Raw genomic sequence first — 25,509 nt, 5'->3', positions numbered from 1 at the left:
ATAATAGTTATAATTGACTGACCACACAGCGCTAAAGTTAGTAAACATGGCACTAGATATTGCAAATTAAATAAAAGGAATTTACAACTAGACAAAACAATTGTGTTATTTTAATCTAAAGGAAAACAATAGAGCTTATGTGCAGTCATAACAGGATGTGGAAATATATACATAGAGATAACTTATAGTAAAACACAGTATAATTACGGCATCGAATAACGTTCATTACAGCCATACTCAGAATCGTGAATTAAATTATCTCTCTTTAAATCTAAAGAACAGTATTGCAATCAGAATGTATCGTGCTAGAAATCCAAACATTTATGACTTCCTAGTATCTATTTCAAATACAATTAAGATTTTAATCCAACAAAAATTATTAAATCCTATTACATATTTTACTACCCTACTAATTTATATTACGTATACTTAAAAAAAGAACGAACTAACAAATAATCGAAAATTCTATGTGTTTAATTATTCCATCGAACATATTTAATTTTGTATCATCTGCTTTTTTTATCCAAATATGTACGAGTCGTTACTTTTACGATTTAAATAAGTTTTTGAATGAAAGCTCGTTCGACAGCAATACAACACGCATTGCAGAATTGTGTTTAATTGGAGGCTTGTACGTAGTTTTTATTGTGTATATTCAAAACAAAATGTTGAATTTAAAATAGATATTAAATTTATAAAATCAGTTAAATGATTTTAAATTAGATAACAATCGAATAATAAACAACAGTAAATAAGTATGTGTTAGTTTCTCTCAAGTCTCACATATACATATTTTTACTTTGACTTTGACTTTATCACAGGAACTAACGGAAAAGTCAGGCGGGAAATTGATTTTCTACAACGGGGTCTGTGAAACTCGAATCTCGGCTACGGCTACTAGGCTATCATATATTTCAGAATATCGAATATTAAATTGCAACATCGCCTCTAGGGCATCGAGCCCGGGTTTACCCGGACCGAAAAAACCCGGGTTTTCCCGGTTCTGAGGCTTTCAAAAAAACCCGGGTTTAATTTTTAAAACTCGGGTTTTTCGGGTTTTTTTTAATACTTTTGTTATTGCTATTTATTCACTTCGAATGCAATAATAAGTAAATTGAATAAAAAGACGCTTTGATAAATTATTATTTAAAACGTAAAAAGTAGCTTGGTTGCTACGTTCCTACCAATAAAACAAGCCTTGCAAGTTAAATTCGCGTTCCGCGCGTCCATCTCAAGACGTGATTCATAGAATGAAGTGTGGAGCAGTGGAGAGGTGAGGGTGTAGCGAAGCTCGTCGCGCGTTGTGCGGGGTGTTGCAGGTGATAATTTTTTAAAATTAAAAGCTTTAATTGATTTACAAACAGATATTGTATTTACTGATGATGACTGGAGAAATAAAGATGAGATCCAAAAAATATTGGATGTTATTAAAACTGTTGTCGAGGCGCTATGTCGACGCGATGCAACATTACTTACAGCTGATGTTTCCCTAAAATTTGCATTGAAGTAAATGGATTAAATGAAGACACCACTAAGTAACAAAATGGCAACTGCATCGAACAAACGATACGCCAAAAAAATACTAACTCAAGCAACACTACAGTACTTGACAAATCCGGGTAAATATTTTGAGAACATTCAAAATGAAGATAAAACTGTTTTTATCGGCCTACAGGTAATGAAATGCTAAACGAAATTGTTAATCTGATTAGACGCACAACCAAAAAACAAAATATACCTCTTGAAAATTTACCAGCGCCACACCAAGACCTGCGAGAAATTGACATTCAGTTGTCTACTTCGACAAATGAAGAGGAACTGAACACACAGTTAAGTCAAGCTGTTGCTACTGATAATAATGCTCCTGAAACTGGATCAGCTTGTCCATCAGACGATTAGCTTACTACTGTGAGGGTAGAAATAGCACTCTTCGAGAATGGCGGTACGCGACAGCGAGAGCGTTCTTCTCTTTTTTTCTAAAGTGGTCAGATTGTCAGAGGTTATGTCTTAGCTATGTTGTTTAAATAATGTGTCAAATGCATAACTACTTTTTACTTAGTATTTTAGTTAATTATATAAAGACCTAATTATTAAGCAAACGACTGCAATTTAAATTATAGTAGAATAGAAGACTAGAATTATTCGTTACTTAATTGTTAATGCGAAGAAGAGCTTTATTTATATTAAAATTAATTGTGATACTACAAAAATGTCTTATGAAGAATTTATTTGTATTAGATTTTAAATACAATAAGTGAATGTTACCAAAATAATTCATTTAATGTTTAAACTAATCTCTGAAGTCTGTGGTTTAAAAAAGACTAGATTACTTACTAAGTTTTAAGATATTCTGAAGAAAAAAATAAATTTTATCACTTTTTTAAACATTAAAACTGTTTTTGTAATTTATAAAGTACTGTTTCATTTATTTAAATTCTTCCTCATCCTTTATATTTTGTATTCATTGTAGGAAATCGATATATAAACGCAGATTAGTGCATTTTTTTAAAAAATCAATTAAAAGACCGAAATGCTCGAAAAAACCGGTCTACCCGGTTTTGATTACTCTTAGACCCGAAAACCCGGGTTTTCAAAATTGAACCGAGTTTCGATGCCCTAATCGCCTCATATTAAATATCTAGAGCCCTCTAGTGAAGTTCTATCGTTACCATGTTTGACTTATCACTATAACACTATTCAGCTCACAATGTAAGTTTTAAACTTCAACAACGAAGTATGGTAAAGTTGGCTACTCTAAACTTAGTTAGCAAACTTACTTCAGTGTAATACGACCTTCATTAGCTGGTTTATCCTACAATTTAATTTCGTTTGTCCAAACTACAGTTAATGTGATGTTCTAATTGACTATACATGAGTGTCAATTAATCAATGAAATACTCTTACATAGTATGTTTTTAAGTTATTAAATATTTTAAAGAAAATTCAACCAAATTGAAATCCTATAATCCAATAACGTTTGCCTCCTGACAGTTTATGATTTCCGGGTAATAAGTTTTACAAAATAATAAAAATGTGTGCGTGTACTAGGTGTACACACACACGTAAGAAGTGAAACTTCTTTATGACCTTATTTTTCGAAAAATGATCTAGGTTTGAACGAAATTGGTTAAATAAAGTTTAACAAAAGGCTTTTATTATCATAGACATGAATACAAATACAATTATTTCATTTTACCTTATTACTACTAAGATTATTACAGAATTTCATTAATTGTAATAGAACTATTACTATCATTGTTATCGTTATTATATATTTTTGTTATTAATGGCTTCGAATCTCTTCGGATCAACCGTGGTAGGGACAAGAAAAAGATGCCGCGTAACCGAAAAACGTGACGATTTGCTACGAAATTTCTCCTATACGTCGATAAAAAATTCATTCTAACGCCGATAAAGAAGTTTGACTTCAAAAAGCAACATGGCGCGTAACCGAAAAACGTGACGATTTGCTACAAAATTTCTCCCATACGTCGATAAAGAACTTTCATTCCAACGCCGATAAAGAAGTTTGACTTCAAAAAGCAACATGGCGCATAACCGAAAAATGTGACGCGTAACGAAAAAATGTTACACTAAATTTTTTTCCAACCCCGATAAAGAAGTTTAACTTCAATAAAACTATGACGAAACCTGTTAAACAAGTAAGTATTATTTAAGTTTAAAAGTATTTTAGGAATCCAAAAGCTTCGTGTAGTTATTATAGACTCAAATCGTGACGAACTTGATGCCACATGACCCAGGTGACCATAAAACTACCATTGTTATTCAAAATATCACTATTGTTTCGCTTTATTGTTTAGCCTTAAAAACAATGTTGCGACATTGCTATCATATGTCATATTATGTTACAAACATTGAATTAACTATATGGATCGTGTGAAAGGTTCAAAATGTCACCTTTTGTTTTAGTTTGTTTATAGAACGAATATTTTGTAACGGATTTAGAATGTCAAACAAAATGAAACTGGTGCATTGAAACACTACTCTTTTTTACATTTCAATATAAGTTCATTAGGTAGCAACATCTTCTATAATAACGTACACCATAGATTAACGATATGTTTATTATATTCTTACTAGCTGACCGGGCACACGTCGTTTTGCCATGTATATCATTTATAATAAAAAAATAGGGGTTGGTCTTAGAGGGGTGAAAAAAGTAGGGGTTGTATGTATTTTTTAATGCTGTATCATAAAAAAATAGAAATTAAAAATTTTGTCTAAAAAATATTTAAAAAAATTTAGGGGTGGAATACCCCTAACATTTAGGGGGATGAAAAATAGATGTTGTCCGATTTTCAGTTATACCCAATATGCACACAAAATTTCATGAGAATCGGTCAAGCCGTTTCGGAGGAGTATGGCAACGAAAACTGTGACACGAGAATTTTATATATTAGATTTCAAAGCGTTAATGGTATATGCCCGGTGACGTCACAATGGGGCGTTGGCGCGAAACGCTTGTGACCTCAGGAGTCAGCACTATCGTCGGCGCATATCTCGAACTTACCATAGAGTATAGACACTTTATTAATCGACGCAAAGCAAAAGGCAAAAGTTTCACAAGTATAAATCTACTCTTGTGCATACTTCGTAGCAAAACTTAGTTTCAAAGACTGCTTTGACACCATAAGTTTGATACATACAAACTTGTGTAACTATGTTTTATTAATTTTCTCTTCTACCTTTACATTTTGGTATCATTGAACGAGTTTCAAAGGAGACGGTGCAAGAGTTTAAGATATCCTCTGTATATTTGTAACCTCAAAATTATATCTATAACAAAACATAACACATATCTAAGGGAATAAATATACTAGCGTGTGAAACTCTTGAGACATTGCTTGCCTTGTTTTGCAAAAAACCATGTAGGTAGAACTTGTTTAGTATAAAACCATGTAGCCATAAGTCTACGAAACAAAAATTATTTTTATCTAAATGCCAATTCCCGGCTTATGATGGGCGGTTACACGAAATTATTTAATCTATGAAAAGTAGATAAGAATAAAAAGTTTTTATTAATGTTATTATGTAATTGAAATGTTCTAAAGTCTAAACAATTCAGTACAAACTAACTTAAAAACACCTCTGTCGTAGATTCTTTGTCCAATCTGCATACAATGGCTGGTTGACGAGGTAAAGCGCGCCTCGCTCGGCTGGACAGATAGTGATGAGGCTCTACTAAAGTGACGGGTCAATGGACTTTTGTGCAATGAATTGTAATCGCTTGCGTTATTGTTACGTAAGGCGCCGTTCACTTCACTTTTTGCTTCGAGATAAAGACGTCGTTACATTAATTTCAATTAGTGTTTCCTTTACAATACTACCTGGGACCTAATTCACCGTTATTCTGTAAAACCTAAAGAGCTTTTAATATGGAGCTTTTGTATCCTAAGTTTAAGACCGGCGCGATTGAAATTGGATACAAAAACCCAATCTTGAAGAATCTCTGTGGGAAGTTACAGAGTAACCGCACTGCTTTGTTCTCGTAAACAATTCCCGTTTAACTTAGATTCTGTTCGTAGTTCGAAATTCGTAGGTATCAAAGCAAGCTCGTTCAACTAACTTACACTTTCAGTGCAATCTTAAATCGCTATTTTAAAAATCGACAATGCAGTCTATTCGCACCCAAACCAAACATTTAAAATAAATATATATTTTATATTTTGAAAATCGATATAATTTACCAATAGGTATACGTATATAATATATATATATACGAAAATTTATTAACAGTGTTTTAAAATACATTACTAAAATTTACCTTAACTTTATGTGAAGTAACGGAGTTCCTAAATTTAATTCAGAGAAGATTTTAACCCGTTACAGCATAAAACAATATAACAATCTGTAGTTAGCTTAGAAAGCTTAATTTAACGTTCTTTTTTGACGTTCATAATTTTTAGTTTAAATTTGACTTTGACTTAGATATATTAAAACGAATTACAAAATATTATCAACGAGGTTGGATTACATGGCGCTACAACCTTTAAGCTGAGGCAAGCAGGATCAACCTTGTATGTTTGTCACACACCGTCGACGGTTTTAGATCTGAAATATTTTAATTTCCCCACAATGTTTACCCCGTACGAGTAAGTGTTTAATGTCCATTGGTACACAGACGGAGGCCGGACCTACAACCCCAGGAATGAAAATCACACGTGAAACCACTAGGCCACTGCTGATATACTTTGCTAAAGCCCGACCATAATAAATGTTATTAATCACGTTACACTGACACCAAAATTTGTATTTACATTGCACCCGTGCGTCAGAGCATATAGCTTAAAGGTCAAATATCAAGTTATAATTTTTTATGAATTTTCTTATACATTAGAAAACGTATCGGAAAATGTATTTCCGTCTTAAAAACGTTTAATTATGACGTAATCTATATATAAATGAATTGCTGTTCATTTGTCTCGCTAAAACTCGAGAATGCCTGACCGATATGGGATGATGTTGAAATATTTGTGAAATTTCAGGGAAGGTTTAATGGTAACAAAAATAATAAGCAAAGAACTGCTTAAAACGACGAATACGACAAACGATTGAATATTTGATTTCTGTTTAAAAATAACTCTAGTCACTTGTTTGTAAAATTTAAATTCAGAAATTAATGTTTCATAGATATATAATATGAAGTTCGATCTCTTGGGTCTATTTTAAATATAAGTAATTAAGTTGTGACTCAAATATATGTAGGTGATACAAAGTTCACCGGGTCATCTATTTACAAATAGAATAACGAATTTAGTTAACCTAATTTCTGGAATCTAGACATAGGTAGATGGACTTTGAACCCTTATTACAATTTATTTCTCTCTCTTCAGTCGGCAGCTCATGTCAGAGCGTCGTGGTAAGCAAGGAAGCATATGGAGCAGACTATTATGTTCCACCGGTTTCTGTCCAGCGCCTCTCTTATGACAGTGTATAGTTTTGAAGAGTCTTTCACTTGACCGGTCCATCTGGTTGGTGAACAGCCACGTGATCTTTTGCCTTCATTGTTACCAACCACGATCAGTTTCTCCAAGTTCTCGTCGCCTCTGCGCATTTATGGCCAACATAAGCTATTCGCTGTAGGCATATGGTATAGGGAGCGTTCAAGTATTACGTCACGCAATTTTTGGAGTTAATTGACCCCCCCCCCCATGTAACGCGCCGTAACGTTTTTTTGTACCCAAGTACAGTAAACGTTTCGTGACCACCTAGTGACTCTTTATACCTAAAAGTTAACATTATGTGGTGTAAAGTACTGGAAAGTCGAAATAATATTAACAATAACGCGTCATTCAATCCCCGCCCCGTATCGTAACGTTTTACAAAAGGACCCCCCCCCCACCTCCATAATTCGTTACATAATACTTGAACGCTCCCATAGGTAGACCGTATGCGGTATTGGGTTAGGATCAATTCATTTAAAAGTCTACATTTTCAATAGATAAGAAGAATAAAATTAGACAATTATCTTCGTCGGATTGCCTGCCAAGTAACGCCCTAAACAAAAATTCTCGACACATATACACATATAAATGCAAATGTGCTTGATCAAATTAGCTTACTAGTCCAACTCGACCTAGATCGAGCCTTATTTATGACTAACTCTTAATAATGTACATTTCATATTCTTTGATTTTTCATTCTTCGTAGTCTAAAGGCCGTGCCTGTCTCGAAAAGCCTAAAACTAAAGCCTCAAATAACTATCTATGGATAACCAATTATTATATGTTGCATCAATTTAGGTTTTTTAGAAATATTGAAACGGCTATTTAACATTTATTTTGAGTGTAAATACTTAAGGAAGAATTGAAGTCCATGTTCGTGGCTGTTCGCTTTAAAATATTTTTACCTTATCCAAGAAGCCATTTTCTTAACAGTTTTAATTTAGTAGCAAATTACTCGTCCCATCCATGAATAGTTCAGAATTTCGATATTCCCGCGACGTCTAGACACGGGGGAAGCTTTCTGATAATGAAGAACTTGGGCGTGAACTACTTTAATTGAAATCGAAATGACGGGGTTTTACCGAAGCCACAGTCTAAATATATTTAATCGAAGTATGTCGTCTAAGATTTAAATAATTTTTACCGGCGTGAAAAATGCATTCACGAATTACTAAAAATCAGTTTTGTATAACTGATATGTAAACACTTCGTACCCAGCCTCGTAGATATATATACTTATAAGAAAAATGGTCTTCGTTTGAGGCTCCTTCACGCCTAATCCACTGATCGTATCAATATGAAACTACTGCCATTCGATGCGATGGTTTATGGCTATTAATTTTTTAAATTCCAACGTTCCTTCATTTTTAAGAATAATAAAAATATGAAAAAAAATAATAATGAAACAAAATTTTATTTAATTCCTATTTTAATTCGCCCAGCGAAGCGGGCGGGAAACGGCTAGTTATACTATAATATATCTAAAGAATAGATTGAATTAACTTGAATGCCCGATTAACGACTGATTTAGGATTTTACTTAAATTAAATGTAAATAACAACTGAATATCTATTAAATTATTAATTATAAGTCTGTAACGATTGTGCGCTGAAAGTTGTATGTTGTTATATCATAGTCAACAGAATTATTCTGCTCCTTGTGACTTGTTTTGATTAATCATATTAAATTTTGTCAATCAAAGTAATACATAAAAGCCACCTAAAGGTTTTGAAAAGACTTGTTTCTGAATCGAATTCACGAGAACGACGTATAGTTTTTTTACCCATATTTACATACAACGACAGAAATATAATTTTTCAATAGATTTCTCGTTTGTTTCTAATATTATATTTAGTGTTTAATTTACTATTCAAGTAGTATTCGTTTTAAATTCTCATTCCCGCGATGCGTTTGATTGTGATTGGTCTACAGCATCTCTAGTTCCATTACGCGTTAAGACGCGACATGATGCGTCATGATTTTTGGCGATCTACGTGTTTACGTGTGATTGGTCGACCGCATCTCTAGTTCTACACGCGTTTAGACGCAATATGATGCTGCATCATGAACTTCGACCATCTAGGTTTTTTTATACTCAGAAACACCATTACGTTCTCAAATACGTAAAATGAAGTTGAAAAAAAAATAATTTCACTTCTAATTTTAAAATTAGTGTTACATATATAATTTGATTTGAAAATATGTCTAGGTAAATATGGTAAGGCCAATAAGCGTTGTAAAGCGACGAAATGGTCCTTTTTACAGCTGAACGTTTTTACTGCCCACCGGGACCTCGAGTTATTTAGTGCGACAACGTGTGATACAAGTTACAAGAGTTCGCGGGTTACAAAATTCGCATTGGAAATAACACATCGAAATGCCAAAGAATTTTTTTTATAGAGGGTTGATTTTATATAATTAATAAAATAAATAGTAATACATATAAAGTAGCGAAATGCACAAGTTGTAAGGGCAGTCATATGATAAGCATTCAGTACCAAACTGAATACTTATCAAAAGCAGATTATTTTGGGTATTAAGTATTTATTTATAATATGTTAACCTAAATAGTAATCAGTATAAATGGCTAAAAAAAAACTAAAATAAATCCAAAAATTTGGTCCAAGTGTATCATTGCCGGCAGCATTTCCTCGCTGTATTGCGATACTTATTCATTACACCGGTACTATCTACCAGACGCCAACTTTATGTTTAAATTAAGTCCTCTCTCTCTAGACTCTAGTTTAAAAGCTAATAATACTGCATTATTGTAAATATACTTATAGTGAGGAAGAATTGAACTTGGTCAATAATCATTCAGTGTCTGGTATTGGAATAACAATCAAAACTCTGTTTGCGTCACGAGGTAAATTTTTTTTTTTAATCGCGTAAGTTTATCATTTGTACCACACGTAACCCGCATTGCCTGTGCGGTCCTTAATACGTTCTATGGTATGCTATTATTTATATTACTTTTACGTATAAACTCAATTTTAACTCGTCTCTAGAGAAGAAATTCAATTTTAAAGATCATAAAATTTATTCAAATTATTTTGTTTCTGTTATTTTTTATAAAAAATCAAAAAATACTTAAAAAAGTACTTCCTAAAAAATGTTTGAAGGTAGTTAAAAATGGTAAAATTTTGTCTCCAAGTGTCAATCCAGAAAAAAATTCTTACCGTGATTTGTCTTCATCAAAATTCATATTCGCTTTTATCATTAACGTCTTTCTTTCTAAATCTAAAGCTTTATTACCCAGCTACTTACTTTCCTATGAAAAATTATAAAACAGTATTTCTATTTAATCATAATGCAAATAGCACTTTACATGTAAACAGTATGCACACATCACAGCTGTTTATACGAAATTAAGATACACACGAAATACAATCTTTCTCCACAGACATACGGAATACATTGGCATGTAATAGTTTCAAGATAACCGGCTGATTGATTACTTCCTACGGATAAGGGCTTCGTAACCAGATTTACTGCTATGTTAATTTTCTAACTCATTTTCATTTCGTTTATCAATCGCCTATAAAGATGCCTTATCTTTTAAAAAGTTCTCATATTTCTCTAATTTGCTAGACTAGACCTGTCAAATATATTTTAATTTACCTGATTATTTTTCCGACCCAAATATCGGCCAATAGAATTGCACCATTCGACGTCACGTGGTACAACCTACATGGTATTATACTGACAATTTTTTGTGAAAATTTTCTCTGGTCGTTGCTTCAAGAAAAGTATTAAGTAGTTGTTTTATTCATTATGAAATTCTTATTTGTTAACTGTACATTTCGTCTCATGGTGCAATTCTATTGGCCGACATTTGGGTCGGAAAAATAATCCCCCGAATACCACTCGAGCTTCAAAATTATCTGGTATTTCCCTCAAGGTTCGTTGCAAACAAATTTAGTCGTCATGACGACTGTCGTCGTCATGACAACTATATTAATTGTTGACACAAAATTATCAGTGTGATTATAGCCGGCGCCGAGCGTGCGCGAGCGAGATGGGAATAAGACAATCTACAAGTAAAAAGAATACCTATGCGTGAAGTTAGCAGCTATGCCAAGAATATTGAATGACCATAATGAAATTTACCTTTTAAACAAATAAAGGAGTTTTAATTATTTATGAATCAAACATCAGAAATAAAGATTCCTGAATAGAAGAGATTAGTAGATATCGCAAGCGTGTAGGATGTTTAAACAATCGCTTGGATAAGTGGTAATCGGCGACAAAAATGGTACAAATGAAAGGTCCTTGCATTTATTATTACTAACCCCCGCGAACTTTGTTTCGCAAGTTTTAGTAGTTATTTTGCAATGCGAAACCCGTTCGCTTTTCCCGAACTAATACCTAAATACTAAAAAAAAAACATAACTTTCTCATTTTTTTAATAGCTTTTTCAATTTTTCTTACATTAACCTTCATCAAAGTTCAAGAAATAACAATAAAATGAGCCAAAATTGGTCCAGACGTCATAGAGTGTTGAACTTAGAAACATATTTTTCTATGAATTTTGATTTATATAGATTTAACTAGCTGGACCACGCAAACGTTGCTACATAAATTATAAAACTATTCTCTAGAACTCAATCATATTTCTCTACGGCAGCGTTTGTAAGAAACGTTTTCGTTCGATCAACTTACCTTACTTACAAATCTCACTACTACAAAAGCATTAATTTTTCGGGCTAATATATCTTACGACAAACAAATAACCTGGCTCTATTGGTAAAACAATATTTAAAATAGTTTTAATATAGATTACCCCCTAACCTCTTTATAATATTAGTATAGATTGCGTAGGAGTACTAGGGCAACATCATTAAAACGGACTATACGAATCTGCATCTTGGGCCAAGAATTTTACTTTAAACTCGCGAAGTAGTTTTAATCAAACCAAATTTAAAGTACATTGACTTAAAAATCGTTCAATTATAACTTGAAACCTATCATTTATTCATATATTCATTATAGTCGGATAGATAACCGTTTTTTGCAGTTACTAATTCCATATACTATAGAAACTATTAAAGTGATTAAAATGCCCACGACTAGTCAGCTCATTGCCAATAGGGTTTTAGACATGAAATGTGTTTACACAAAACTACGAGTTAATATTCCAGCTGTCTCAAGTCGAAGTCTCGTCTGCAGACAAACTTCAGAAAAATGGTTTGGTTCTTTGGTATCCAGCGGCATAATATTAGAAATATCTAGAGGTGAAGTGAGACTTCCTATTACCAGGGTCACAGAATTTCAGTAGAGATACTTTTTAAGTATTCAAAGGACTATTATTGACTCAAAATCCGAACGAAGCCAAATATGGTATTTGAAATTACCTAACATTAAAGTATTCGTGTCCAAAGAGGTTTTTATGTATAATGTTATATAGGTAGTACGAATGCTCGGATCAATAAGAGCTCAGCGGGTCATTACACTCTGCAGAATGCATCAGTTTATGAAGAACTTTAATTTCTGACACCGTATATTCGTACATTTTAAAGGGCATTTAGAATTTTTGATTTATATATAACTACTTTCTGTTACGACTTGGATATATAATACTTTGTAAATAAATAACTATGTAAGGCATATTTATTTATTCAATAAAGAAAACATAATATCACAAACACAAGATTAGTTATTATTAGAGAAACGTCCTTAAATTTCTCCGGAAAAACAATAACCAAACTGATAAATAATTAGTACACATAAAAATATAAATGTCGGTTCTACTAGTGAATGAATTTTTAAAATCGGTCCAGTATATTTAGATTTTATTCGTTAAAAACATATAGAAATATGAATGTTTCCCCTTTATGATATTGATACGCATTTCTTACATCTAATACCAGTTTGATCGTTAATGTAATACTAAAAAATCCGAATCTACAAAGCCACAAATTTGTCTCATAATTACAAAACTGTGTTTAACTTTAAACATTTAAATAACACCTGCCGCTAAAACGTAAATAATGCATTTATCTCCCACAAAACGATCTATTGTTAGCCGAACAGAGCGTTCTGGGAAACCTTTTTAGCCCTTTAAAAGGAATCTTGAGTTGACTACAAGTTGGGATTTTTAAGAGACAAGAATGAATCATTGAATGTTAATTCTCCTAAAACTCACATTCACATATATATTACAAAGTATGTTTTTTTTTGTAACGATAATCGTCCTGATTCTGGATTTCAATCTCGTAAGTTTTTTTAAACAAATACATTAGCACTATATGGCTGTGAGGCAAAGAAGATAAAAACAGACGCCTCGGAGCTTTTGAGATGTGGTGTTACTGTTGCATCAGCTGGATCTAAAGAGCGGCGAATGAAAGAGTCCTTCAACGAAGTTTATGCAAACTTAAAATACGGAAAGTCGCATATCTCTGCCACATTTTGCGTCATCATCGATACAACTTGTTACAGCTTATAATGGCAAATTCAAGAAAAGATACGGACTGGTAGCGAATACTGGTAGAGATCGTATGGGAGTAAAGTAGAATTCAAGTTATTAACAGCCAACTTTTAGTAAATAAAGTGACACCTGAAGAAGATAAAACAAATGTTGCAACTACACCGCCAACCGAAACGGACACATTTCTTCATTCATCTGTCAACCATAGTTGACGGATTGACGGATCTGTTTCGCTAAAATTTCATACCATAGATAAACAAAGTCATTATACAATTGGAATTTTAGCAATTGCATGAACTGCAAATACATTTCACAGAAGAAACGTTACTATAACATAGTTCAACTAAAATATGAAAATAGATCGACTGCTGTCTTGTATACGTCGATGACATCACAGTAGTAATTAGTTAGGCGTATTATAGAAAAAAGACAACTCAGTACAAAGTCTGGCATAGGGGGGCCTCATAGCCTAGCGGTCTTATTAAGTGGCAGCTAGGTGAGGGGTACCGGGTTCGATTCCCGGTTCGAGGGCAAGTTTTAATTTAATTTAAATTTGTTCTCGGCCTTTGGGAGGGTTGTACGGTACCAGGCGAGTGCCTAAACCGTACATGGAGGACATGATCGAATTTCTGAGGCAAAAAGCACGAATGATAAAAATCTCATACTTGACGCTGGCTATTGCACAAACCGTGCCAGAGCCATTAAAAAAAAAAAAGTCTAGCATCGCCACGTCGTAGCAAGTTGCTTCGCCCATAACCGTAAACTTCAATATCCTATAGAAAGTCAAGTCATCATTTAACATTGGTTTCTGCTGCTCTTAACAAAACAATTTTATTGCCTTACCAGCATATTGCCAGCTTAGGACTACTGGATGGTTCTTAAATAATTTGTAATCTTATGTTAAGGCGGAATTTTTTGTAGGTGCTGATGTGTTCTTAAAACGGTAGCGCGTCTCTTTGCTTTGTCAATAGTTTTCGCACCGAGATAGAGATTATTCTTCATATATTATTCACACGGGTCCCTAACTTATAAAGAAATATTCTGAAATATAGTGAAAGTTTTAGAGTTTTGGAGGATTGCAAACTAACGATCAAATCCCTCCTTGTAATATTGTAGAATAGTAAAAATATGAAAAGCAAAATATGTACCATCAAATTTACATCTATGATTTTGTCTTAGTATATCTGTGGAATATCACAGAACATGAATTTAATTGTGTACACAGTGTGTAGCATTCAACTTTAAATATAGAAGCACGTTTATATTAGGTAATACTTCTACAGATATATTCATCACATATTAATCTGTCTCGGTCCGATTAAATATAACATTAACAGATCTGTAATTTATTTCTTTATTACTTCTCATTTCGATATTGTTTGGAATTTTAGTCTGCTAATTACGTGATTTTGTCTGGACGTTTGAGGTTTGTAACGCTTTGTTTTTGGGGAATTATGGAGGTAGTTTCAACTGTGTATTCTAACGCAACCGGATCTCAGGCTACACTCACTACATAGGCTGTTATAAAATAAGATAAATAACCAATATTAGTACTACCGAACTTCGCTTCAAGTGTGGTGGCACCAAGGAGAGCTCTGAGTTCCTCAGTGGAATAAATAGATAAACTTATGATACAAAGTTTTTATAAGTGTATAAGTTATACTACCCTAAGTGCTCCTCAACTAATTTTAGTTAGTTCTCTGATAGATACAGATAGTTGGATTAAAATGATTCTATTGTAACCAATCCATTTAATTATCAAGTACTTAATGACATGTAAAGATTTGTTTCATGTTTTAAGTAAGTTAGGGAATTACGTAACGAATTTTGGAGGGGGGGTTGAATTACGCGTTATTGTTAATATTATTTTCGACTTTCCAGTATAAAGAGTCACTAGGTGGTCACGAAAGTTTAACTATACTTGGTTACAGTACTTTACTTGGTACACATAAACGTTGCAGCGCGTTACACGTGGGGGAGGGGTCTATAATCTCCAAAAATTGCGTGACGTAATACTTGAACGCTCCCTTAGTTATAATCTTTCTCTATAAAAAAAAGAATTAAAACACGTTAATCACGAAAGCACAATTATGTGATAAGGCTTCTTGTACAGCACAGTAGGTACCTATAGTTTTATCTATACTAATAATACATATAAAGTTTTGTATGCTTGTTTGAATGCGCTAATCTCGAAACAAGAATTTTAGTACTCCATTTATCAAGGACCTAAACTGCGTGGCAGATATAGTATTACAAATATTTCAGAAAATACAAATTTGCACTTAAATCCAATAAAGTGTATTAAATACGCGCTTAATATTGATTCAGCGTTTACCCTCTCATTAAAAATAAATCAGTGCAACGTTTCAGCTAAGGTACTCCGTCTCTTTTAATCACGGCGTAAACGCTAGAGACGAAAATTGCTTAAAACATTGCAAATTAGTTTATACGAATAAACACTTTATTTCAAAATCAAATCCAAATCATTTATTCATATAGGTAACACAATGTTCACATATGAACGTCAAAAAAGAAATATACATTAAATGCTTTTAATTTTACATTTACTGCCAGATATCAAATCAAGAGCCTAGAACGGAAGAGTAGAACTGGCAATAAACTCCGCCACTCTTTTTAACCGCCAAGTTTTTTGTTTTACCCAATGTTTGTAAGGAGCTGCAACCATTACACCATTTTACATCACAATATCAGAAATCGGGAGGAAAATTAAATTAATTAAATGAAAACTAAAGGATATGCGGTCTAAACAGGCGGTCTTACTGCTAAAAGCAGTTTCTTCCAGTTTACGTCTTTAGCTTTTAAATAAGAAAAATCAGTAATAGTTAATGAAAGTAGACGATAGAACGCCGTCAAATGAATTATGCATGACGGATCAGCGCGCCTTTTAATTTGTTTTGGTAGAGCCTAATTAACGTACCTACGTCATACATACGATACATTAGTGATAAAGGAAACATAATTAAAACCTGCTATCTATACGACGTAAACAATTTAAAAATAGATGCATTATCAACGTTAATAATATATTTATTTATTTACACATCGTTACCTTCAACAAACTTATTAAAAACAGGTTACATACCTAAGTTAGGCAACGGGCGGCCTAAGCGAAAGAAAAAAGAACAAATATCTATATATAATATACTCGTATATATAAATGAATCCCTATTTCCCTTGGTCACGGCATCACGCGTGAACGGCTTGACTGATTTCGCTAATTCTTTTTTTGTTGTGTTTGTTATTGACAAGTTGATTAAGAAATTAAGAAAACTTAACCACCATACAATTCAAACATTTTTGATGTAGCCTTATAACGTTTGACATAACATTGACATTGCGTGCTGCAAATGTCGTCAATGAGGATGTAAGAAAAACAAATGCTTCGATCGGAGTTATTATATTGATAATAATCACTAAATTTATTTTAAAAAGTCAAAAATTTAATAGACTATACTTATAACTAGATCAGCACACAACATCAAAAAGCTTTTAGAAAGGAAGACAAGAAGAAACTGTATGAGCTAATGTAGGTATATAATATCTTTATATATTTGTATAATTCTGCTGAACGTGTGTATGTCACTGAACTCGTAAATGGCTGGACCGATTTCAATGATTCGTTTTTGTATGTGTTTGGGTGACGCCCAGGATGGTTTAGATTCACAAATCAGCCCAGCAGATGTCGCTGCAGTCCGTACTATCATACTTTGTTTAATATACTAATCGCTTGAAATATCATGCAGGACAACGTATGTTAGGTCCGCTAGTACTTACTATAAATAAGGGCGGTCCTACTGCTTTTTCTAGCAGTTTCTTCCTACGAGTCCTCGTAATATGTATCGGTTAATAATTATAATGTCCGATTACTTATGGAACGTGGTGGATGGAGGAACAGTTCTTGGATCCAGAAACAACCAGCTTAGACGCAAAACTATTTCTGAATAGAAGCCAACATGAAGCTAATCCATGTCTGATAGTCAACAAATTATATTATGAAGTACGTAAGCGAATTTACTACATTTATTACAAATATATACTATATTATGTCTCTTTTACGGGGCCCTGTGGCTCAGCCGGTGAAGCGATATAATCAATGCTTTTAAGTCGCTCTTGAATTTCAGTAAAACATTAATTATTTTGAATTAGCAGAAGGGTATCTACTGCAAAGTTAAATTTCAGTGAGACAGATTCAAACATTTTGATTGGTGGTGAAATCCAGTCACTTCTTTGTGTTTTTATAGTATCCTATTTTACGAGTACAATTTTTTGGCGGTATTTATAAAATAACTTATATTTTCTACAGTAGATTACAATCCAAAGGGTGTACAATTTTTGTAAACAACAATTAATAATTGTATTGTGAGATTAATTAAACGAAAAATAATTTCAATTTCAGTCATAACTAATGAAAGATTATATTATTATTTCCACTATCTTAGCAAATAAAGGATTTATTATTATTATTATTATTATTATTATTAAGAAAAGTCTTTGTTGCTTAAACATTACAAATCAAAGAAACCTTTACCACAAATGGCAATAGTTCGATATCGTTTTTACAACATATCTACAGTCTGCACTTATCCCGTGCTAAACCTCTAGGGGACGCAATTTTACAAAATTTAATACAACGAAGGGAGCTGACATCATCCGCTCCAAGGGGACGTCGTGCCCAAACAGCTGATTGCCAGAACACCATAAAGAACTTTTAAATAACACCCATACAAAAACCAACCTTAAACCAACCACGCAAGTACCATTTCACCTAACCACGTTCACCCGACCCTTATTTTCAACCAACCAGCGAAACACACTCTAAAATCCATCGCAACAAATATCAAAATCGTTCGAGCGCGGTACGAAACACAGAATCTATAGAATAAAAAATATCAGAGCTGGAGTTTGAGTCTTATTTTAAGGGTGTAAGGTTTAATTTTTAATGTCGGCTCACGTTAACGAGATAAAAGCGAATGGATTTTGTGCATTTCACTTGACTGGAGGCCGCTTGCTTCTAGCTGCACGTTGGAACGAAAATATTTCACGTCGAGATGTGAGTACGTAATTATAACGTGCGTTGATAAGAATACGTTCAAATTATAATGATTAGGGTTGGGAGTGTGTTTATACGCAATTACGCACCGATTGACGACTCGTTCTTGGTTCCTATATCGAACGGTATTAATCAAAACACCTTAATGATAGTTAGATAGGATTTATTTTTGTTAGAATTACTAAATGCAATATTGAAATGATTGGTGCTTTATTAACACTGATCATCTCAGACGGTTTCTTAATTCTAAAACTGTCGTTATCACCTTTTCAATAGAAATGTTGTATCATGAACCTCGTTGCTTTGAAACCTACAATCTTCATTTGTTAATAGAAGCGTTTAATTTTGTTATTAGGTATATCAAAAGCTTATTAATTTTTTTTTTTTTTTAAATTGACGAATTCCCTCACACGTGACATGTGAAAATTACAGGTTTCCTTCCATAGATTAGAGGCGCATGGATCGGCCTCGAGGTCTAATGCCCTCTAATCACAGAATTTTTCTACAAATTCTGGACCTCTACGTATTACATGTCCAAAGAAACTCAGGATCCGTTGGTAACAGTGTCTAAAGGCGAGATTTTACCTTGCTTGCTTTCTTAGGCGAGGCGGATGCTTAACACACCACATTTTTAGTGCATCTATTCTTCTCCTTTGAAATGTTCGTACTGTCCAGGATCCAGCGCCATAAAGGAAAATCGGAAATATCAGAGTCTCAACGAATTTTGTTTTGTCTTTAAGGAGATATTCCGGTTCGAAGGATCAATTTTGAAGCAAAAGCTTGTTCTAATTTGGTCACCTGGGTTCTTCTTTAGAGAACCGTCGTATCGCTAATATCTCTAGATCTTTCAGTTCACCAGTACGTGTGAGTTGTAGGACAACTTATCACTATGGTTCTTTGAAGTTCTTCGACATTCAGAAACGAGACTTATCGCGAACTTTTTCGTCTGTCAAAATCCAAAATATTTACGCGTAGGAGAGATTGTTTTTTGGGTATTAAAATACATAAGTCGAGCATTGTTATGTTCACCGTTCTTATTATATATTTAACATGGCTTTAACTTTAACTTTTAATGTGTAAAAAAGTAAAGAAATGCTTAATTCAACAAACACTCAATTATTTAAGATATTAAACGATTTATTTTATAACTAGGTTTCATCCGTTTTCGTGTATTATAAATTGTACGTCTTATAATCACCATTGTTGAATACCGTAGAAAAAATCCACTGTTTATAGCGGTCGGGAGGATCAATTTTTTTACGAAATCATCATTATAATACATTTGTCAGGACTACAATTAAAACCTAAATCATAGATCTCAAATCAATTCGTTTTTATAATCTGATAAGGTTTAAAATACTGGTCCTGTCGCAATAAACATTTGTAATGCACAATGTAAACTAGACTACTATAGGTCATAGTTTAAAGTACTGGCAACATAATACGTTCTTTGATACGTTTGTTTGTGAAGGTTTAACGTGTTTAGGAAATTCTCTACGCGATACAATGTATGCCTTGTATGTTCTCATTTTAAATAATGTAACAGTTGCCCTCGCTTCGTTTGTGTGATACTAAGCAATAGATGGCGTTAGTATATCAACATTTGAGTACTCAGAAATGTCAAATGGTTAACTGTCAACATGATGTGGCAGACTCTCGATGGCTACGATTTCTGTAAAGCACTCAAAAGATTGATGTAAATAATGTAATTAATTCGCGTTTATATGCGTTAATAATTTATTTATCAATGTCATGTGTCATGTTACTCAGAAATAAAGTAGCCTTCATCAATTCTCAATAGCAATACTGTAGTTTATGACTTCCTATAAATGATTTCAAAAAATCGGTATAGCTTTTGTATATTATAAAATATCGACTTTTCCCTTAAATAAAGTTTTTGTATTATTCCTAAAAATAAGGCCTTGTTACTTCCTCGTTTAGATTTTACTTAAGAAAACGTGTAATCATTCAAGTATTAACAAAATTTTGTCATAATTAAACGTCATATCGTATGGACGTTTACAGGATAAACAAATAAATTTGCAATGCAAATTACTTACACTCATTAAAGCTGTACGTCACAATTAATAAAGTCAAATCGACGTGAATTAATGGAAAAATAATAATAATATTTAAAACGCTTGGTATCGGGCAACACTAAAAACTAATATTAACGCCTAAAGAACTTGTATCTATGATAAGTTTAAAAAAAATACATCTCTACAATACGATCCACATATATTTAATAATATTATTCTACTCTATAATTCGGTTTTAATATTAAGAACTAAAAAATAAATGCCACGCAAACTGTTCTGTTTTTTTCGAGTTGTGTTGTATATGTCAACCAATTATTTAGCTTATATTCGTTTGGGAAGTCAACGATTCCATGAGTCTTAATTATATGTTGGAAAAACTTAATACTGAAGTCGGGATCGTTATCGCTTCTGGAAGATGCAGAATAGCAGCGCTGGTAGACATCGAAAACCTGGCGCTTTTCGCGCAGTCATCAATACAGTAAGGTATGGTGGTATTAAGATATATATATACTATGTATTACATACATTATACATATACATTTGACTTTTATTGTACGGTATTCAGACTGTTGTCTTTGAAAGTTTTAATTGACAATATTAAGTTTAATAACACAAGCAAACACTTGAAAGTTCTAACCTTAGCGCCTAAGCAAAAATTAGAAAAATAATCTAAACAAAAATCTCTATTCGCGAACGGTTGCCAGACAAAAACGCCATTCTATAACCGTCACTGTGATCTCTAATTACAACCAGTCCTCCTAATGGATGGACACTAAAATTTGATATAGTGCGCAGTTAAGAACACACGCTAAAGTCACTCATCGCATTTGTAATCTAAGGCCGCGGCTATATATTATGCTGTCCAAATTATATTCGCTAATTCTAAGTATAGATCTTGTGACATTTACTAGGTTTAACTAGCTTTCATAATTCAATAGGGTCCCATTTCTGAACGCAACTAAGGAGACATAGACAATTATAGACATTCTGATTTCAAGTTCCGAGTGTCAGTTTGGAGCACTGTCAAATTTTATAGAGAAAAAAACAAATAAAAAAAAGTGCGTGCGTACAAAGTACACATGTCAGAAGTGAAACTTCTTTGGCAAACAAATTTTAAGTTCTTGTTCATATTTATAGAAATATAAAACTTTACATTTCCGAGACTTAGGTAGAGGGAGGGAAAAATAATCTCTCAAGCGGTCTTAATCGCCCTCTCCCTTTTCTTCGACAAAAACGCTGCACATCTTCGTGACGCTAATATTATTATAATTGCGTATCACCCGTAAAAATGTTTACCCTCATGCGCCTAAAGAAGTTTTACTTCAAAAATCATTTTGCCTCATTATGGCATGCAAAACCTTTATTACTAAAAGTAGCACAGGCTACAACTTACAAAAATCTATAAGACATCTAAATTATTCAATTCCTTATACTATTTGAGACAATTTTTTCGCACCTGCGATGTCAATAATTTCACACAAAAGCACAATTTAATATCGTACTTAGAAGTTTTGAAATTCCGGATAGCAGCAACTCGTAATTTTTTTCTATTTGTAAAAAATATAATTCGTTGTATCGTTCTTTCAACTTGTTTGTAAACTCGTTTTATGGTAGAATTATAAATAGCCGATATCTGATCTATGTGATTCCTTATACTTTACGCAAAAGATATACCGACTTACTAAAAACCCTATGTTTCCACTTACATAACCGTTTCAAAGTTTGCCATACCTTCTAATAGCGGCTAAGACTTGGGCCAAAATTCTACAACGACAATTTCATGCGCTGTCAAACCATTTTTCTTGAGGTTTGACGCATTTTACAGTGCTGGCTGAGGTATAATTAGAAGAAGAAACTTCTTTATTAACGCACTGACAGTGCACAAAATATTGAAAATTAAGATGTGTTATAATTGCGCCTTAAAATCAGCAGCTTTATATATATTAAAATCAACCTAGCAGTAAAACACAGAATCTTCTGATAGTAAATTAAGTGATGTCGAAACTTAACGAGGTGATACGTTTCCTATATATATTACTTCACTATACTTAATTACGTCATGAAGAGGGAGTGAAAAACAAACCAATCCTAGAATTAGGAATACGAATCCCACGAGTATCGTGATAATAAAAAATATTGAATGACGGAATATCCGTTAATAAAATTTCATTACACATTTGCTGGCCAGATGTTTTATTCACTACTTAGATAAAAATTATTATAACAGGGGCACATTTCAATACTTTGTGGTGGTCATTATTTTTTAAGTGGGAATATAAGTACTATAATTTTGGTAGCTTTTCGACATGCATACAAAAATGAATGTTTATATCTCAGAAATAGGTACACTTGTACATTTCTTGTATAAAATATGCAATATTTAATATAAATTTAGTTTAGTGAAAATACGGTTAGAAGAAATTATATTAATGAAGATTTCGGTTAAAGGATATCGGACCAGACTTATGGAGTACCACAAAGGCTGTTACCACAACTAAAAAACCGGATACAACACATGTTATATTGAAATTATCACAAATAAATAGCTATTATAGTAAAAAAATAGGTCTAAATAAGTAAAAGAACAACAAGAAGATTTTTGGAATAAGATTTATAGGAAATAGAATTAGCCCTTTAGGGCATTTTATGTTAATCCTTCCTAATTTGTAACAACCTCTTAAAAAACTTGTGTTTTGTCAAACGTCTTGAAATCAGTAAATGGACATCTAAATTTGGTCAGATATAATATTAGATTAAGCAAAACATATTAAGACTAAATATTTTCAAATCAGGTTTTCAAGTTGTTTTAACGTGTGATGAAAAAGTTTAGTAAGTTGAAATAAATGAAATTCTAACAAGGCAACCTAATAACTTCTGATCCTTATGAGGTAATAGTGGGAAAGAGGTGTTCTTAGTTATGACTCATGTACTAGTTTTTACTGGGTATAATAGAATGGTAAAGAGAACATGTAATTGTATAATAGTTGTTATTCAGATTACATAATAAGTTAAAGCATAATAAACATTAACAATCAACATGTATCAAGCCCGGTAAACTTGCAGACCTTATAGAAGTCTCATCCCTGTTAAAATTCAAATTCATGTCATAACAAGGCATTGAATGTTATCACACATATCTTAACACTGTAGAAACAACATTCGGAAATACAGAATGCTATGGAATATTGTAGTTTCATAATAGTACTTAAAGTGCAATAATTTTGGATGTTTAGGCACAGAGCCACTATATCTAGTGCAACTAATATATTACTTTTAGAACTTAAATGTGGCTACATAATGCAAAATTAATCTTTTACACCTAATAGATAAAAGAACGAGTTATTACAACTCTAAACTTTGCTGTTTCCTAATAAGTTAGTGGAAGTTTAAGTTGCCATTAAGTAATTAATTCCAGACTATAAAAAAACAATTAAGTTAAATAAGTTTTGCAAGTAAAATATCTATTTTAAAATAATCTAATCAATTTATCTAATAGTATTTTAGATATAAATCTTTACTAAGCAATATTTTTTTCATTAGATTTTCATATATTTCACAGCATAAACATATTTGTTTACATATACAGTACCTATCTACAAGCTTTATATAGCTTATAAATACTGTGAGCTTTAAATTTGTAGAATATTAAAATAATATATCATAAGCATAAAAAAATCTTAAGACGTGTAGGTACACGAACTTTGAAAAACCAGTTCAAAATAAAGTACTTTTTATATTAGTATGACTTTAAAATAAGACCTTAGATTATTACTAGTTGAAATTATTAATTATATCTGGTAATGTTAATTTTCATTGCTTTATGAAACACTTAACAAGTGATATTTTAGGTAATTGGCATAGGTTTAATAATCACAAGCTAAAAATGCCCCAAGAATCTAAGAACTTAAGCATTTTGACGCAAATTTCTCTTTCAACTTACAGAATATCATAAACATTTTCAGTACAATCATTGATTAATTGGAAGAATTCAACAATCTTAGAAATTTGAACTTATATTTTAAATTTGGTTAAAATGTAAGGATACTAACAGTGCGTTTATATTACCGCGCCACGGATAGGCCTACGGGTATTCTCAGGAGCCGTCTACTACACAATCTATAGTATTTTCAGCATTAAAACTATAAATATACACACTAAAACGATTACTAACCTTAAGAATAGGTGTTTTTCCTCATCCGAATTGAAAATCCAAAGCGTATTCACTTCAATGATACACTAATTTCACTTTTCACTGACACTGTAACTGTTATAAGAAAACGTAAATTGCTTTGTTTCTTTGTTTTTACCTTTTTTTACACTAGACAAATCACGTCACAACACCAATTAACATCGTCTGAAACTACAATCACCTACCGTCTTTCATACTAATAATTATAGAAATTCTATTTCATCAAACCGGGACAAATATGAATTTATTTGATGTAGAATAAGAAAAATATAGAGCGGCAGCCGTGTCCTTCGCATGCCCAAACAGCTGTTCGGGATGAGTGGACGTAAAATCGATAACACCGAATAATTGGAGCGATATAACACTTCACACAGTAACAATGCAATACAAATGCACTAAATAGTGCACTCTACTTAATATAACGTACCCTAATACACACTGGGAAATGATTAGTTTCATGCGCAAATGAAAAACTACATGCTCTATTTACAATTTAGTGGTAGTAAGTAATTGCTTCTAGTTTTGTGTAGTAGAATCAGTAAGCGCGGCACACGCGTTCGTACTCAGTGTTTGATCGCGGACTGTGCGCCGTTGGAGCGGCGGGACGAGGAGGGGAGGCATAGAGGGCGGGTCGCAGGCGGGCCGAAGCGGAATGCTATTGTAGGCGAACTTGCCTGCCACTTTTTTTTCCTCAATTCTGGTCAAACAAGTTTCGTATACAACCTGCATTATAAGGATTCCGCCATTCTTCGAACGAGGCAACGGTCTCTTGTAAACTTTGAAGAGCATAGGGTTTCAAAGTTCGAGGTATTGCCAGG

General features: G+C 32.8%; 1 protein-coding gene across 2 annotated transcripts in view; it reads right to left on the bottom strand.

Annotated features, from left to right (window-relative positions):
* LOC125049920 (protein winged eye) overlaps positions 1-25,265 on the bottom strand; it is an 88,521-nt gene extending 63,256 nt beyond the window's left edge. For both annotated transcript variants that reach the window (XM_047649445.1, XM_047649446.1), the window contains exon 1: positions 24,674-25,265. The gene's annotated coding sequence lies outside the window, so the exon portion shown is untranslated. The remainder of the gene's footprint in view (positions 1-24,673) is intronic.
* Between the last annotated feature and the right edge of the window lie 244 nt (positions 25,266-25,509).

The sequence above is a fragment of the Pieris napi genome, chromosome 5, assembly GCF_905475465.1.
Source record: "Pieris napi chromosome 5, ilPieNapi1.2, whole genome shotgun sequence".
Taxonomy (NCBI): domain Eukaryota; kingdom Metazoa; phylum Arthropoda; class Insecta; order Lepidoptera; family Pieridae; genus Pieris; species Pieris napi.
This window is presented reverse-complemented; position numbering and strand designations above follow the sequence as displayed.